Source organism: Phoca vitulina, unplaced genomic scaffold, assembly GCF_004348235.1.
Source record: "Phoca vitulina isolate PV1807 unplaced genomic scaffold, GSC_HSeal_1.0 scaffold50, whole genome shotgun sequence".
In the NCBI taxonomy this organism is placed as follows: Eukaryota; Metazoa; Chordata; class Mammalia; order Carnivora; family Phocidae; genus Phoca; species Phoca vitulina.
Genome location: NW_022589753.1, coordinates 6,788,583 through 6,804,201, shown reverse-complemented (window position 1 = coordinate 6,804,201; position 15,619 = coordinate 6,788,583).

The window sequence follows — 15,619 nt, the reverse complement described above, 5'->3', positions numbered from 1 at the left end:
TGATCTCTGAGCATTTGCCCTTTCTTCCCCTAGTACAACTCCTCACAGTTGTCAGCTGGCCAGTCCTACCCATGGAACTTAAACAGACAAAGGTGCCATCCGTGTAGTTGTTGCAGAGATACAAAATCAGCTCTCACCAAAATCACTCAACTTTCATGCCCAGTTTAAAAGGAGAGGAAAAATAATACAGTAGAAGCTTTGTTATCAGAACTGGTAGATTGCTAAAAACTAACGATGTAATGTACGGTGATTAACATAACAATAAAAAATTTTTTAAAAAAACTGGTAGATTGCTTAGTTAATTGTAAAGGTCATTTAAAGTGCAGATCAGACAATAATTATCCATATTATATACTTACACAAACATAAATACATGATATGCCGCATATAAAAATATAGATCTTTGTATAGATTATATGTATGTACATATGTTGCTAGAACAAAGAGACCCCCCCAAAAAAAACAGATTACTAAAGACAGAAGCTGATTTCTCCCCCACAAAACAGTACAGGCAGAGGAGGCAGAGGTGGTCCGGGGCCACTGGGGTAGGTCTACGTCAGCACAGAACTACCATCACCTCCAGGTCAAGGGGGAGCAGTCCCAGCTCCCACAACTGTATCTGTTCTTGCCAATGGGAAGGGAAGGATCAAAGCAAGCACATCTGTTCCTCTTAAGAATGTGATAGAAATGGGACACATCATTTCTGCTCACATCCCTTTGACCAAGTTTAGGCACATGGTCACACTGAGCCACAAAGACACCTTAGAAATTTATCCTCTAGTCTGGATGGTGTGGCCCAGCTAGAATTCAGGATTTCTATTATTAAGGGAAGAAGTAAAGAAAAAATACTAGTGAAGAATTCACAGTCTCTGCCCTAAGCAGTTTAACTTTTTAAAAAATGTTTTCATTTAAATTCAATTTGGGTAACATATACTGCATTATTAGTTTCAGGGGTCGAACTTAGCGATTTATCGGTTGCATACAACACCCAGTGCTCATTCCAACAAGTGCCCTCCTTCCTGCCCATCCCCCAGTTACCCCATCCCCCTACCCACCTCCCCTCCAGCAACCCTCAGTTTGTTAAGAGTCCCTTATGGTTTGCCTCCCTCTCTGTTTTCATCTTATTTTATTTTTCCTTCCCTTCCCCATGTTCATCTGTTTAACTTTTTAAAACAGAAATCCCCAATCTTCCCATTTTCATGTAGAAGCCTTGAGTGTGGGTCTGCTGATTGGAATTCCACATTTTGTTTCTCACATGAAATATAATGCAAAGTGGAAGTCTCTAATTTCCACTTTCAGTATCTTGAAAATGCTGCAAGACCTCAAGAAACATTTTTTCCACTTTCAGTATCTTGAAAATGCTGCAAGACCTCAAGAAACTTTTACCATAACTTGAGTTTCAACTCCTAGATTTTTATATTTTCACTGTCTTAATATTTGTCTCCCTCACACCTCATCTGACAGCATTTTTTAGCTAATTGCCTTTATCAATTTTTTTCCAAAGCATTCAATTTAGTTTCATAGAGATAATTCTCTTTTCACACTCATAATTTATCAGTTTACATAATACTTAATTAAACTGTATAATTATAACTGCAAGTACAATTATCATGAACAGATTTAAGACAACACACCTAACATTTGGTAAACACAAAGTTTAACAGAAGTGTGTGAGAGAATTAGATATTAATCCACCAGACAAGTGTAGCTAGCACAGAGGTAGAAGCCATCAGTGTGCTTTGCAGAGACAAGGAGGGGAGTCACTTAATCAGGCAAGCTGGTTGAGCGGAGATCAATTAACCTTCAACAGTGCCAGCAACTATCCCCTCCATCCAACCAATGCACAAGTTACTCCAGAGTGAGTGCTCTGGGAAAACACAAATCTATTTCTTCCCCCATCCCCTCTCTCAATTATCCTTCAAAGTATTAACATCAGAGTCTGGAACTTAAGGATACAGAACTCACTTTTCTACAGCATTGCATTCATGTGGTGCTTAGCCAGAAAACACAGAGATCTCTTCTTACCCGAGAGAAAAAAGTGGCCAGGTTGAATTCATTGACCTACCGTATGTCAGTTTCCAATAGTATGCCTCTCTCAGAGGTTTTCAAAGATGGTTCTCCCTGCGGATGATTTTTGTCTTACGTCCTGACCTTAGAACTTTACCTCAGGTAGAATGGGAATCTACTGAGATGGCTTTTGTCCTAAAAGGTTGCCAGTGCTTTGCAATTTAGCCTTAATGTATAGACAAAATACTAGAATAATTTCTCAGCAGCATTTGGTGTCGTCGGGCATACTCTGACATTTGCAGAAATGTATCAGTCTCCCAGAGTCTCATCTGATCAATAAATTGCCATCTCATCTCCCCCGACCCTATTAAAAAAATAGCACAGTGCTTGTGTAATGCCGTCCTAGGAGGATTTATTACTAAATAATTGAACAACATCGATCTTAAAATTGAATTACCAGACTCAGGACATTTCCTTTATGTTAACAAAGAGTGACTGATTCCTGTCGAAAACCAGCCCACTGGTACATTTAGAAACTTTGGGATTCTTGGTTTATTTTGAAAGTAAAGAAATACTTTCTTTTATTCATTTAAGACCAAGATATAACCATTTAAGTCTTTCTTCGATTTTTTATTTTATGGCAGGTAGTTAATAACTTACATCAGACAATGGAGTAGTTTAATACTGTCTAATAATGTTAAAGAGTATCTTTCCTCTGGAGAATGAAACAGTGTTATTTTTCCTAGTGGAGTAATGTCTTCATAAATCTCTGTAAAAGTATGCTTGTGTTTACAAACATAGCATTTGTTGCTGAGCCTGAAATATGGAAATATTCTGCTATTTTTCTTGAGATGGAAACATGTGTTTATGTATTCATCAAACATTTACTGAGATCCTACTTTGTGCCAAACTTATTTTGGGGGCCAAGAATACAAAACAGAGAGAATCTCTTTTATAAGAGCACTAACCCCATTCATGAGGGTTCCACACTCCCGATACCATCACATTGGGGGTTAGATTTGAACACATGAATTTTGGGGGGATGCAAACAGTCTGTCTATAGCACTAATCTTGGCCCCACTATCTCTGATTGATGTTTGAAATCCCCCTAAGGACAGGGAATGAAGCCAGAAAGTGGTCCTTAGCATTTGAAGGCTATAGCAGAACTATATCAATTTAGGGAAAAACGAAGCCCATAATACTTAGCATTTTTACAATGGAAAAATAAAATCCTCCCAGGGTTAAAAATCCATATATTTGATGTGAATGGGAAGACTCAAGCCTTCATTTGTTACATTATAATAGGAACCCCAGGTGCACCTCTCTCAAGGTTATGGACAAAGTGAAATTACTGTGCTATAAAACTGTCATGAGGGGGTAACTCCCGAAACATGTTAGCAGAACTGCTAGAGAGCCACAAATGACAGGCTGGGAAAATGCCCCGCACCATTTGTAGAGACCAGGCCCTGCCACATTCGATTGGGTTTCAGAAACTCATCACAAATCCAAATCTCTGAAATACCGAATACTAAATTCTCTACATGACGCCCTAGCAATAGGTAAATGTGAGTCTGGAGAAATGTCCAGCAATGAAATGACCTCATTCAGTACAGTGAATATCGACCAAATTTCCACCATGTGCCAGGAACTAAGGATTCACATAAGAAGTCAAATAACGCTGAGTGCCTACCATGTGCTGGGGACCATTCTGAGCAGCTAACTTACACAGATCTACTTTCTACTCACAAGGACACTTCAGAGGAATATCGCCATTCTACACATGAAGAAACTGAGGCACAGAGTTGTTATGTAGTTGTCCCAAGGTCAGATAGCTAATGAGCAGCATGCCCAAAATTCAAACTCAGATAATGTGCTGCAGGGATGTGATACTAAGTTGAGATAAACAAGATATTGCAGAAGAATAGGGTGAATTTCTAGGGTCTCCTCATCTCTCACTTGTAAAGTCAGTCATTTTACCCCTTATTAAAAGAATATCCTTGATATTAGAAACAGGGTCATTTGGCTACAGTTAGGTCCCTGAAACCTAAAATCGTGAGCTGGAAGAGCCATTAGAGTATCTAGTTAACCTCCTTCCCCGTTTTATACTTAAAGAGTCTGAGACACCAACAAGTGACAGCTTGTTGCAGTCATAGATAATCATTAATCGTATACCTGCCTGAAAAACAAGGATTTGGTAGCCAAAAATGTTTAAAAGAAAACTAACTAAAAAATAAAAAAGACTAAAGAAGGAGAATCTGATCATTAAGAAAGAAACTTGTTTATTACCAGGAGCTAAAAGTTTGCAAGAATGATTAAGGTCTTCTACTTAATTAAAGCAAAATTGTGCCCTGGATATTTGCATGCAGCTGTGTGTGTATTCCAGGGTAACATTTGCCCTGAAATCTCCCTCCAGTTTCTCTTGACAGCAAAGTAACCTAAATGTACAGCTGAATAAGTCCTACTTTAAGGTTCCTTTTAGGGAGATTATACCTTGCCAGTTAGAAGTAAATTTCCTCACCTTGTTTGCTATTACTTAGACCTTTCTGTAAATTTAGTACTTTCCCACATCTTACAATAATGGGTCTAAGACATTTGTAGCAAAAGAAGATTGCCTTGCCTTTTCTCCCTCAATTTTTTTTTCTCCCTCAATTCCACATGGAGAAAAATCACACTCATAAAGTCCAAAGAGGACATTAAGAAAAAGCAGAGGTGATTCAGTTAATGTGTCTGCACACAAGTACACATTCATCTCAACCTGTGCCAGTTACTGAGGGCAAGAACTTAGCTTTCTTACAACCTAAACCTTTGGAGGAAGCCACATGAAATGGTAACTACTTTGCCTTTGCTCAGCCTGAAACTTGGTCCCAAAGTCAGAGAGAGCATTCCACCTACATTCCTTCAGAGTATTGGCTCTCAGTAGGGGCAATGCCATTGTCTAGGGGGCATTTGGGAAACCCGTGGGGGCATTTTTATTGTCATAATATTTAGGGGTGATTCCAGCATTTAATGGGTAGGCCAAAGGGGCTAGATGTCCTCTGAAGCACTGGACAGTCCTGACCTAATGGAAGGTTGTTTCCACATCTGCACGACTTTCAAATGGACCCACCGAACATATAGAAAGAATGTATTTTGCATAGTTTTAATAAAAGTCAATTTTTCAGGAATGCAATTATCCTATAATCAAGGCAATTGTTTTTTTCTTAATTCTGTTGAAGAGGTATGTATTTTGTTACAAATATTACCAGAAGTTATTTGTTCATCATTTGGACAAATCACGTGAAAAAGACACCACCCCTCGGGGTTACTGGAGTGGCCCGTACAACTCATCTGAATCCGTCTGCATTGGCAACTTCCACAAATACCAGGATTCTGTGTAGATGCATAGGGTCCAGCACAGACATGCCCTGGAATGTGCACATTGATCAATTAATCGATCACTTGATCTCTCTTATCTATCGATCCCTGGACCAGCACTGAGCCACCTCTACCTCCTCTGCCAATACTGTTTGATGGGTGAGAAATCAACTTTCATCTCCCTAATCCATCATATTTGGGGGTCTCCTCATCACAGCAGCATGGAATGGACCCTAACTAAAACACAAACCTTCAGACAATGTGAACTTGTTTGCCTCAACACAGCTTAGTGCCTCGTCATCTCAAGGCCTTCAAATCTTTAGTAAAACTTTTCCATGTTGCAAGTGCTGGTGTGATTGGGATATGTTTGTGGAACCAGGAGGCAGGGCTGCATTCACCATCTGGGTTGGACATGGTGTGCACCTGCCAGGATGTAAGCGCTCATACTCAGAGTCACCCGTGAGTGGGCAGCCCAGCCCGTCCTGTTCTCTATGATCAAGTTCAAAGATACCCAGATAAGAATTTGGATGTCTGCAAGGCTTGAAATAAGGATTTGAGCTACACTAGTAGACCGAATCATATGAAGTGGCTGATATCCAATTACATTTACTCTAAAAATCTTAATCACTGATTTCACAATAATAGAGAGCAAGGAACTACATTGTCTAGCTGGCAATTGGGTTAGAGTAAATTCAAACTCTCCTGTAATCAGATCTGCTGGGCCACGGTCGTAGGTGAAATTTATTGACTATGTCCTGTTTTTCTTTGTGCAGCGAACACATAAGACAAAAACCAGGAACACAATAGGCATTCAATAAATATTTGATTAATTAACTAAATAAGTAATGATGGACTCCACAAACCCAGAAGGATTCAAGAAAAGCAAGACAAATAATTCACAATGAATTTGTAGAGCCCATTTAAGCACTGGGAAATTGGATGAGTGTGTTCAGAGGGGGCTTGGATTGCATGACTTTTAAGTCATACCTTAAATGGGAATCTTTGGTAAATGTCAAAAATTAACATCTAGAATGCATCATCTAAAAGGCTTCATTTGCAAGTTTAAAAGATCATGAAGATAACATATAGCCCTATAATTCTAGAATGCATAGTTTGAACAAGGACTGTTCTGCAAAAGCCTCCTGTTTCGTAAACCAGTGCTCTTTCCGATTATTCATTTTGTCTACTTTCTGGCTTATTGTGAAGTTAATTAATTTTACTGTGACAGTGAAAAGAAATAATCATCAATATGTCTAAATATTAGCTTGTTTCTATCCTCATGGCTTTCTCAGGACTTAATATGGGGTTATAGGATAAACCAGATGCTATTGGCAATAAATGAGAACAGAAATAAACAACAGTCAACCTGCTTCCTTATTCTTCGAAGACAGGAAATAAGCTAAGTATAGAAGTATAAAGGGACGGGATGAGCTGTGTGGATAGAGCATTCCAGGCAATTGCTTTTTTTTTTTTATAGGAACCTGATTGATATGTTATAGGATCAGCGAGAAGGCCATGTAGCTGGAGCAGAAGGAAGGGACAGGGAGGCAGCAGATAAAAACAAAACAAAACAAAACAAAAAACAGCCAGGGAGAGGGAGAACCACAGAGAGGGCTGTTAGCCTCTCTAAGGACCTTGGCTTTTTCTCTGAGATGGAAAGTTATTGCTTAAGACTTTAAGATTATTCCACCTACTTCCTAGTCAGGAAAGGAAACACATCTCTGGGTGAGAGATTAAGGGAAAGAGAAAGACAGCGAATAGGATGGAAGAAAGTCAGGAAAAGGTTGTCTTGACAGCTTAATTGTAGCTTTCCCATTTTCCTTTTTCTGCTTACTTTCACCCAACAAAAATTCAATGCCGAAGTTTTTCTATGAGTTTACTCACTTCCTTTTATTTCTTTATTACAATCAAGTGGAATTTACACATTAAGGGCATAGGATGGTAAAAATAACAGAGAAAGAATGTGGGGCTTTGAAATATGGAAATATGATTCTGTCTTTGGACTCATTCCTTTGGGTTAATCTTGATGATAGTTCTTTTGGCAAGAAGTCAAATACCTTTGAGGGGGAAAAAAAGGGGATATATATTTGAATAAAGCACATTGGATAAGGGTGACTCACCAGATCATCATTTCTCCGTATGGTCCACATGGGAAACTGAAATCCCCACTCACTCTCAGCAATCAATTTTTTTAACCTTTCAAGGAAATTTTCCTGTAGAAGGGAGTAATTGTATATAATCAGATTTAATTCTGTTAAGTGAAATGGATGCAGTATCCTTGCCCATGATGCCAACAAGTTGCTTGCCTGCCTTTTTGAGTGTGTCAGCAAGAACGCCAACAGCAACAGGGAAGCATCCTGTTCAAGGCCATTTCTCAGATAAAAGGAAGATAATAATGATCTTTTGAGTTAAAGACAAATATGACAAAGAATCCTTCTTAAATCTCTGTCAGCTGTTTTCCTTCCAGATTAGAGAAAAGCCCGGGAAATGTCACATCCAGATTCTAGAGCTGGGCATGCCTTCTTGCAATTCATGCATCAGGAGACACTGCCTGAGAGAATAGCAACTAGAATAAGAACCTGGATTGCTCCAATTTCTCAGAAATTAGGTTGTTGTTGTTTTTCTACAAATTCATGGGCAGAGAGAGAATGGATCCTATCTTTTGGAGTTAGGCTTCAGGTGTGAGTTAAAAAGATCGGGGAGGTCCCCTTCAACCCTGTTCCAGAATTCTAAGACAGTGGGAGATGAGAAATTCAGGAGGAAGTGGCAAGGACATTCCCTAGGAAATGAAGCAAAAGTTGCTGGCTACGTAAATAGCTAAGATGATTTTCGGAGAGATAAGGGAGAATTGTATAAATGAATCTGCACTACATTTTTTTGGTTTCTTTCCCTTGTTTTAATCCGCTCCTCCAACCAATATTATTGGGTGCTGACTATCTGCCAGACACTCTTCTGCATATTAGGCATTTAGGGTGAACAAGACAAATAAGATTTCATCCCAGAAGGAACTTACATGCTAGAGAAGGAGAACATCAGTAAGTACATAAACACACGAACAGGATAGTTTCAGTTAGTGATGGGGCTACGGAGGAAATTTTTTTTTTTAAAGATTATTTATTTATTTATTTGACAGAGAGAGACACAGTGAGAGAGGGAACACAAGCAGGGGGGAGTGGGAGAGGGAGAAGCAGGCTTCCCGCGGAGCAGGGAGCCCGATGCGGGGCTCGATCCCAGGACCCTGGGACCATGACCTGAGCCAAAGGCAGACGCTTAACGACTGAGCCACCCAGGAGCCCTGGAGGAAATTTTTTAAAGCGCAACAGAGAAAGGCTTTGGGGAAAGTAACAGAATCAGGAAAACTAAGACCTCATTGAGAAGATACGATTGAGTTAGGGCCTGAAGGACAAGGAGGAGCTTGGCATGTGACAAGCTGGGGACAAAGCCAGAGGAGCAGAAGAAGGTAGGAGCAGGTGGACTGGCTGGGGATGATAAGGAGCTTAGCCCATTTGAGAAAAAGTTAAAAAGGCCAGTGTGAGATCAGGTCAAGGTGGTGACCAGGGATCAGACCTCCTAGAGCCACAGAGATGGAATGACGGCCTCAGGTCAGGCACGTGGAGAAACAGACGGAGCTGGAGGTTTGCCTGGAGGAAATCCTTGAGGGCAGCGAGCCTGGGAGAAGTGTGGGAAACAGCACTGAACAGAGGCGAACGTGAAGTTCCAGTCAGGCCCCAGCAAAGGCCTCCGTGGACCCCACTGCGGCTCTGAGCTGGGACATCCTGGTACAGTCGTCCTATCTTTGGTCCGTGAGGCCAAGTCTGCATGTCTGCCCCTCCTTCCACTGGCCAGCTACGCCCTGGGACGGGAACTTGTGCAAAGTGGTTCTCTCCAAGCGAAGGCAATGTGACAATAAGACATCAGCTGAAGGCCATGGGGCACCAACACTCCCAGCAGCTGCAGAAATGGCCCCTCAGTCCTGGAAGAGGGATTCGTGGGACCCTCAAGCACCCACTATGATGACCACGCCAGCTCTCATTCGAACTGGGGTAGTTTTAATGGTGAACGGGGTCCTTATTCATAATTAAGTAGGGGAACTAGGTGCATATCAAGACTGTCCCAGATAAGCTGACAAATGCATTCCCTCAATCACAGGCCAGAGGAGAGAGTCCGGGTCTTGTCCTAAGTGCTGTGGGAGACCAGGCACATCGTAGTTCTCACAACATGCTAAGGAGTCCCACGTCCTCTCCCCCTGAAGACCTAGCTGCCGGTCTCTCAGAAAGAAAATCATTTCCCTCCGAACAGGGGTGCTGCCGCCGCCACCACTAAGTGACTCTGGCTTCTGTCCTCGGGGGGCTTTCTGGGCCCTGGCCGCTTCCTTGGCCCCCGATCGCCTGCATGCCTCTCGTATTGAATTTCAATACTGCAGTGGATTTCCCAACCACTAAACTGATTTAAAGATGAAATGGAAAGAGCTCGATATCACCGAGATGTTAAAATTACAGATTCTGTGCCATGAAAGCAAAATGAATAAAGGCTTTGAATTCCCGGCAGAGACTGAGAGCCAAGGGTGGAGGAGTGGGGGCTCCCCAGGGCTGCCCCCCACCGCAGGAGAGCAACTCCACCAACACTGGGAATGAGCGCCCCCACCCCCAGGCAGGAGTTCTACCACGGATTTGCAAAACAGGGTGTCAGACTCTCCTGCCTGCTCTCTGAGCGGGCCAGTCAATTCACAGGGGGTGGGAGATGGAGAACAGTGCCCTGAAGTCGGATCCTTAATTACCGAGGGAGATCAGAGATAGGATTCAGGGAGTCTGTAAACTCAGATGCAAAAATAATAATAATAATAATAATAATAATCACCTTTTTATTTTCAGTCTCTAACTTAAAGGTAGCATTCCCTTCCGCTGGGGATGTGGGCAACAAACCACAATAGAATAAAAACACCTATGACCTTATCACCAACAGAGATCACCTGTAAGTTCATACCCTCGTATAGTTCTTTCAGATGCCCCAAAATAACTTTTACTCTCATCACTAGTTTTTAGTAATAGTAGATCCATTACTAAGATCTTGTTTTTCAGTGTGTGAATAAAGAAATACAGTACATATACCACGATGGTATGATTGTAGTTGTTGAAATATTTTGAAAACCATTTTAATAGCATTGATTATTGTTTATAACCCTATGTGTTTCTGACATGTGCTTAAAACCTGTATTGTGATGGGGCACCTGGGTGGCTCAGATGGTTAAGCATCTGCCTTCGGCTCAGGTCATGATCCCAGGGTCCTGGGATCGAGCCCCACATCGGGCTCCCTGCTCAGTGGGGAGTCTGCTTCTCCCTCTCCCTCTACTGCTCCCCCTGCTTGTGCTCTCTCACTCTTTCTGTCGAATAAATAAATAAAATCTATTAAAAAATTAAAAAATAAAATAAGACCTGTATTGTGAGAAGGTTCCATTGATTTCACAGGCCACCTAATGGGTCCATGGAGAACACACTGGTGAGAGCTGAGTCCTATTCTCCCGTAGTTGGGGGTATGGTACTGCATCTTCACTTACTAGCATGTACAATTCTCAGTCCTCATTTCAAGTAGACAAACATTATTAGATTTCTTTTGTTTTCTTTCAACCAAATGTGGGGTTACTCTCTAAATCTGTTAAGGCAGTTCTGCATAACTCCCCCCCTCCAGGGCTCCCCATAATATAATCGAGGTGGGGGGTAGGAATTTGCAGTAGCTGGTAATACAGTTCTACTCATATGAGATTCATTTTCAACAGCCCTAGATTTCAAAATACGTCATAGGTGGGGAGGGAGGTAGTGAAGGGAAAGTTAAAAGGTGACAAATAAGACAATTCATTGAGTCTCTCATATTCTGAGGTCTGGAAAACACGGACTGACCTACAGCTAACTTAGGAAGGCAACAAGAAATGTCTCTTAAAATGCTGGTGCCAAGAAATTGTGGTTGTCCTCGGGGAGCTGGCCCCATCTAGTGAAATGATCTTTAGAGTGTTCTCTTTGTGAGGGACGGAGGTTGCCCGCCGTGTGTTACAGAGAACCAGTTTCAAATGTACACTCGTTCTAGGGAGGTAACTCAAACACCTCAACTATGTGAAATTCTTCACACCCCCTTAAAATAAAAAAGTCTACTTCTGTCATTGTCATATCATCTCTAAAAAAAAAACAGTCTTTCAGAATCAATTTAACTCATTGCTCTTAAATATTCAAACTCTGTCATCCCACAACCCAAAACATGCCTTTGAAATCATTTTTTTATGACCATCAAGCATGCTAATGGCCTTTTCTAAGAGCAGCACCCGTGGGTAGTACAATGAAATTTCCTTTCAGGGACTGAAGATCATCTAGTATTGTCTCCTGAAAATCAAATCAGTTATGACCTTCCTGTTTCCGGCGCATGCAGTGGTCCTGGGGTCTTCCATCTGCTAAAGTATCATGGCCTAGTTGGCCTGGGATTGTCCCAGTTTATTCTCTTGCCCTGGAATAGTGCCCCCCCCTTCATCTTCAAACGTGTCCTGGTTTAGATGATGAATTTCATGGTCACCCTGGCCATCAGTCCATACAGGTTATGCTAGATGCCCCCTCCCTGTGTGTCTGGGCCATCTAGGTGTAGGGGCTTGGCTATTCCTGGACCCCTTCCTGGGGAAAGCCATCTCCCCAGAGAGCTTGACACCTGCGCAGGACTCTGCCACCAAGTTCTAAAAGGGTCCCTGTTTTCTTTCCTGGCTGCATTACAGAATTTCTCCTAACCCTTCTCTGTAGGCCCCAGACTCCCATCCAAGGGTGAATGCTTTAATACAAGGAAGAAAGAAAGAAGATGGCAGATGGCTATTGGTTTTGAGCCTGTGAAACACAAATTTCCACTGAGACAAAGAGACACAAAAGGACTTCTGTATGCACAAAGTTTAAGACTTTGGAAGGTGCTAAGAGAGATTACTAGATCCCCTTTCAGTGGAATGCTGGAGCCGCTCCAGGAATGATCTTCTCCTATGGGAGTGTGCACCTTTGTTTTGACTAGGCTGTTTTACAACTCTGTAGAAATACAAGATCTCCTGTAGAAAACTGATAATAATGCAAATGTTGCTTGTCCATACACACACAGTCCGTCCAGAGCAGAGCAAATTTCCCCTCCTTTCTGTAGAAAAATCCAGATTCCGCCTATTTGTAAATTTATGTCAGCATTCCTAATCCATAAAAGTATAGTAGTTCGAATTCTCCTTTGAAGCAATTGTAAAACCTTATGGGTCTCTCATTAATGAGTTAAGCAAAATCTTTGACAGGTGTTCATTTTATATCTGTATGGAAGTCATGATTTTATCTTTTTTTGCAAAATTATCCTTCAACACCTGGTTACCTGCTGGAAACAAATCAGCAGAAAGAGGAAAATAAAGGGAGGAGAGACACAAGTTAATAGCTCAATAAAATACCATGTTGCACCTGCTTATTCTTCCCCCTTTCCAGTCACACAGACAGGGATGACTGTGACATCTGCATGATAAAGCTTTGAACTTAAAACTTGAATTATATCTATTTACTTCTGGATTTGCTTTTCTGGTTCTTGAGGCTAATTCTTATACTTTAAACTCTGAACACAGCTCTCAGCAAATCTATGGATTCCTCCCTTGGTGGTTGACATTAGCATTTTCCCCAGAGAGTAATTGTGAAGACTATTTTTGTTCTTTTTGCATTAAAATGACAGAATTGAATAGAATTTGCATATGCATTCATCTGCCATGCTTGAACTAAAGTATTACCCTTCAAAATCCCAATTCAACCAATTTTGAGTAGCTGTCCAAAATCCCTGGCTGAGCCTGTCAATATTCTTCTCAAATCATGTCCAAGGCTCCCACCATTGTCCATAGAGTAGGTTCTAAACCACTCATTGTGATGCATTCAAAGTCCTTCAGCGCCTGGCTCACCCTCTCCCATGATAGGGCACTGCCCCTGGTACACAGAAGTTAGACGAAGGATGTATCATTTCCAAACGTTAACAGGTGAGTTCTGTGCCCTCTCTACCATGTTGTACCCTCTACCGTGTTACTCCCTTTCTTTGCCTTATGAACTTTTACTCACTTCGCAAACAGAGCTCTGATTTACCTGACCATCTTTGTCATCCTTTCTACCCACCCCCCCAAATTTAATGGACTCCTTGTCTGTAAACTTATAATACTGTAGCTATATCAGGAATACAACACGTGGTCGTAGTTAGGACTGGCTACAACATTTGCTGGACCCAGTGCAAAACAAGAATGTGGGGCCCCTTGTGCAAAATTATTAAGACTTTGAGACACCTATGAGCAGGGCATGAAGAATCCTGGCTTTAACTTCCCCTGTCTGGGACACTGCCAAAGTTTGGGAAATAGTGTTCTTTCATACCAGGGCGAGCAATTAACTAAGTTTTGTCTTATTAACAGGTTGTACTTCGGTTATTTGGGAACCCAGCTATTGACAAGCTGCCACGTCCTTTGGGAGGTCTTCCAGTTTAGTCCCGAGAGTAAGAAGTCACTTCAAGGAAATCCTAGAGCTTTCTCAGATCCCAGCTATTATCAGGCATCACAGTGTTTCTTGGGTTGATTACTGGTGAGCATATCTGAACTAGGCTGGACATTCTGAGAGCAGAAGGCCTATATTGTGGGTCTGTACCTACTTCAGTATGCCTGGCCCATATTGGGTACTCAATACTGAAATATGAAAGGATGCTTAAGAAGCAATGAAGATAAATAATATGTCATGGTAGTAAAGACCTACAAAAAAATTGTCCTTCACTGAAAAACATCATAATGTCTATAGCAAATCCATCTGGGTTACCTAACTCTGATTCTATGGGAATTATTTACAGATCTGTAAGTTGGAGATAACTCATAGCAATGTAAAATACTTTCCATGTATAGACATGCAAACTATGCCCAGTAAACATCTGGTGACCTCCCACTCCCACTGCAGAAAAATCTAATGTTACCTGCTTTGGTTTCAATAGTCCTGATCTATAAATATTTGGTATTTCTATTTTTCTTTTAATCAGTTGTGACATCTGCCTAGTTCCCTCATTTAATTAATGAGCTCACTAAAGTTTTAACATGCATACTTTCTTTTATGTAGGAAAATCATGATTTTATCTGTTTTTTTAAAGATTTTATTTATTCATTTCATGGACAGAGAGAGAGAGACAGCGAGACAGGGAACAGAAGCAGGGGGAGTGGGAGAGGAAGAAGCAAGCTTCCTGCCGAGCAGGGAGCCCAATGCAGGGCTCGATCCCAGGACCCCAGGATCATGACCTCAGCCAAAGGCAGATGCTTAACCAACTGAGCCACCCAGGCATCCCATGATTTTATCTTTTTAAAATTATTCTTTAACATGGAAAAAAACCCTGAACTTGTGGAAACAAAAAATAGATTGGTGGTTGCCAGAGGTGGGAATTAGGGGCTGGGGGAAAAGGGTGAAGGTGGTCAAAAGTATAAACTTGCAGTTATAAAATAAATAAGTTCTGGGAGATACTGTACAGCATGATGACTGAGGTCAATAGTAACATATTCTATATTTGAAAGTTGCTAAGAAAGTTACTCTTAAAAGTTCTCATCAAAGGAAAAGAAATGTAACCAAGTGAGGTGACGATGTTAAGTAAACTTACTATGGTGATCATTTCATGATATGTACACCTATCAAATAGTTACATTGTATACCTTAACACATGCAGTGTTATATGTCAATTACATCTCAATGAAAATGGGAAAAAATAACACTATCCTTTAACAAGGTCTAATTCTGTTATATCAAATATTATTACAGTTTTTAAAGGAAGGAAAGAAGGGAGGGAGGAAGGGGAGGAGAATGCAGACGACCTTTCTATGTATTCCCCTCATTATGACTAAACTCCAGTCAGATTTCTTCCTAAAGAGAGTGCCCACCAAACATGCCCTTTTCATAAGAGACTTTATTTTAGAAAACTTGCAATTGTAAATTCTGTCTCTGCCCCTTTGAGATGTAAATCATCTCCCAGCCTCTTGCCAGTTTTACAAGCCAGGAATGACTTTCTCAAGGACCTGGAAACCAGCCCTTTGAAAGGCAATCATCAAGAATGATGGGCTGAGCGGGATAAACAAGTCACAGAAGGACAAATACTGCATGATTCCACTTAGAGGAGGTATCTAGGACAATCAAAGTCATGGAAGCAGAGGGTAGAATGGTGGTAGCCAGGGGCTGGGGGTAGAGCCAAGTGGAGGGTTGCTAGTCAATGGGTATAAAGTTTC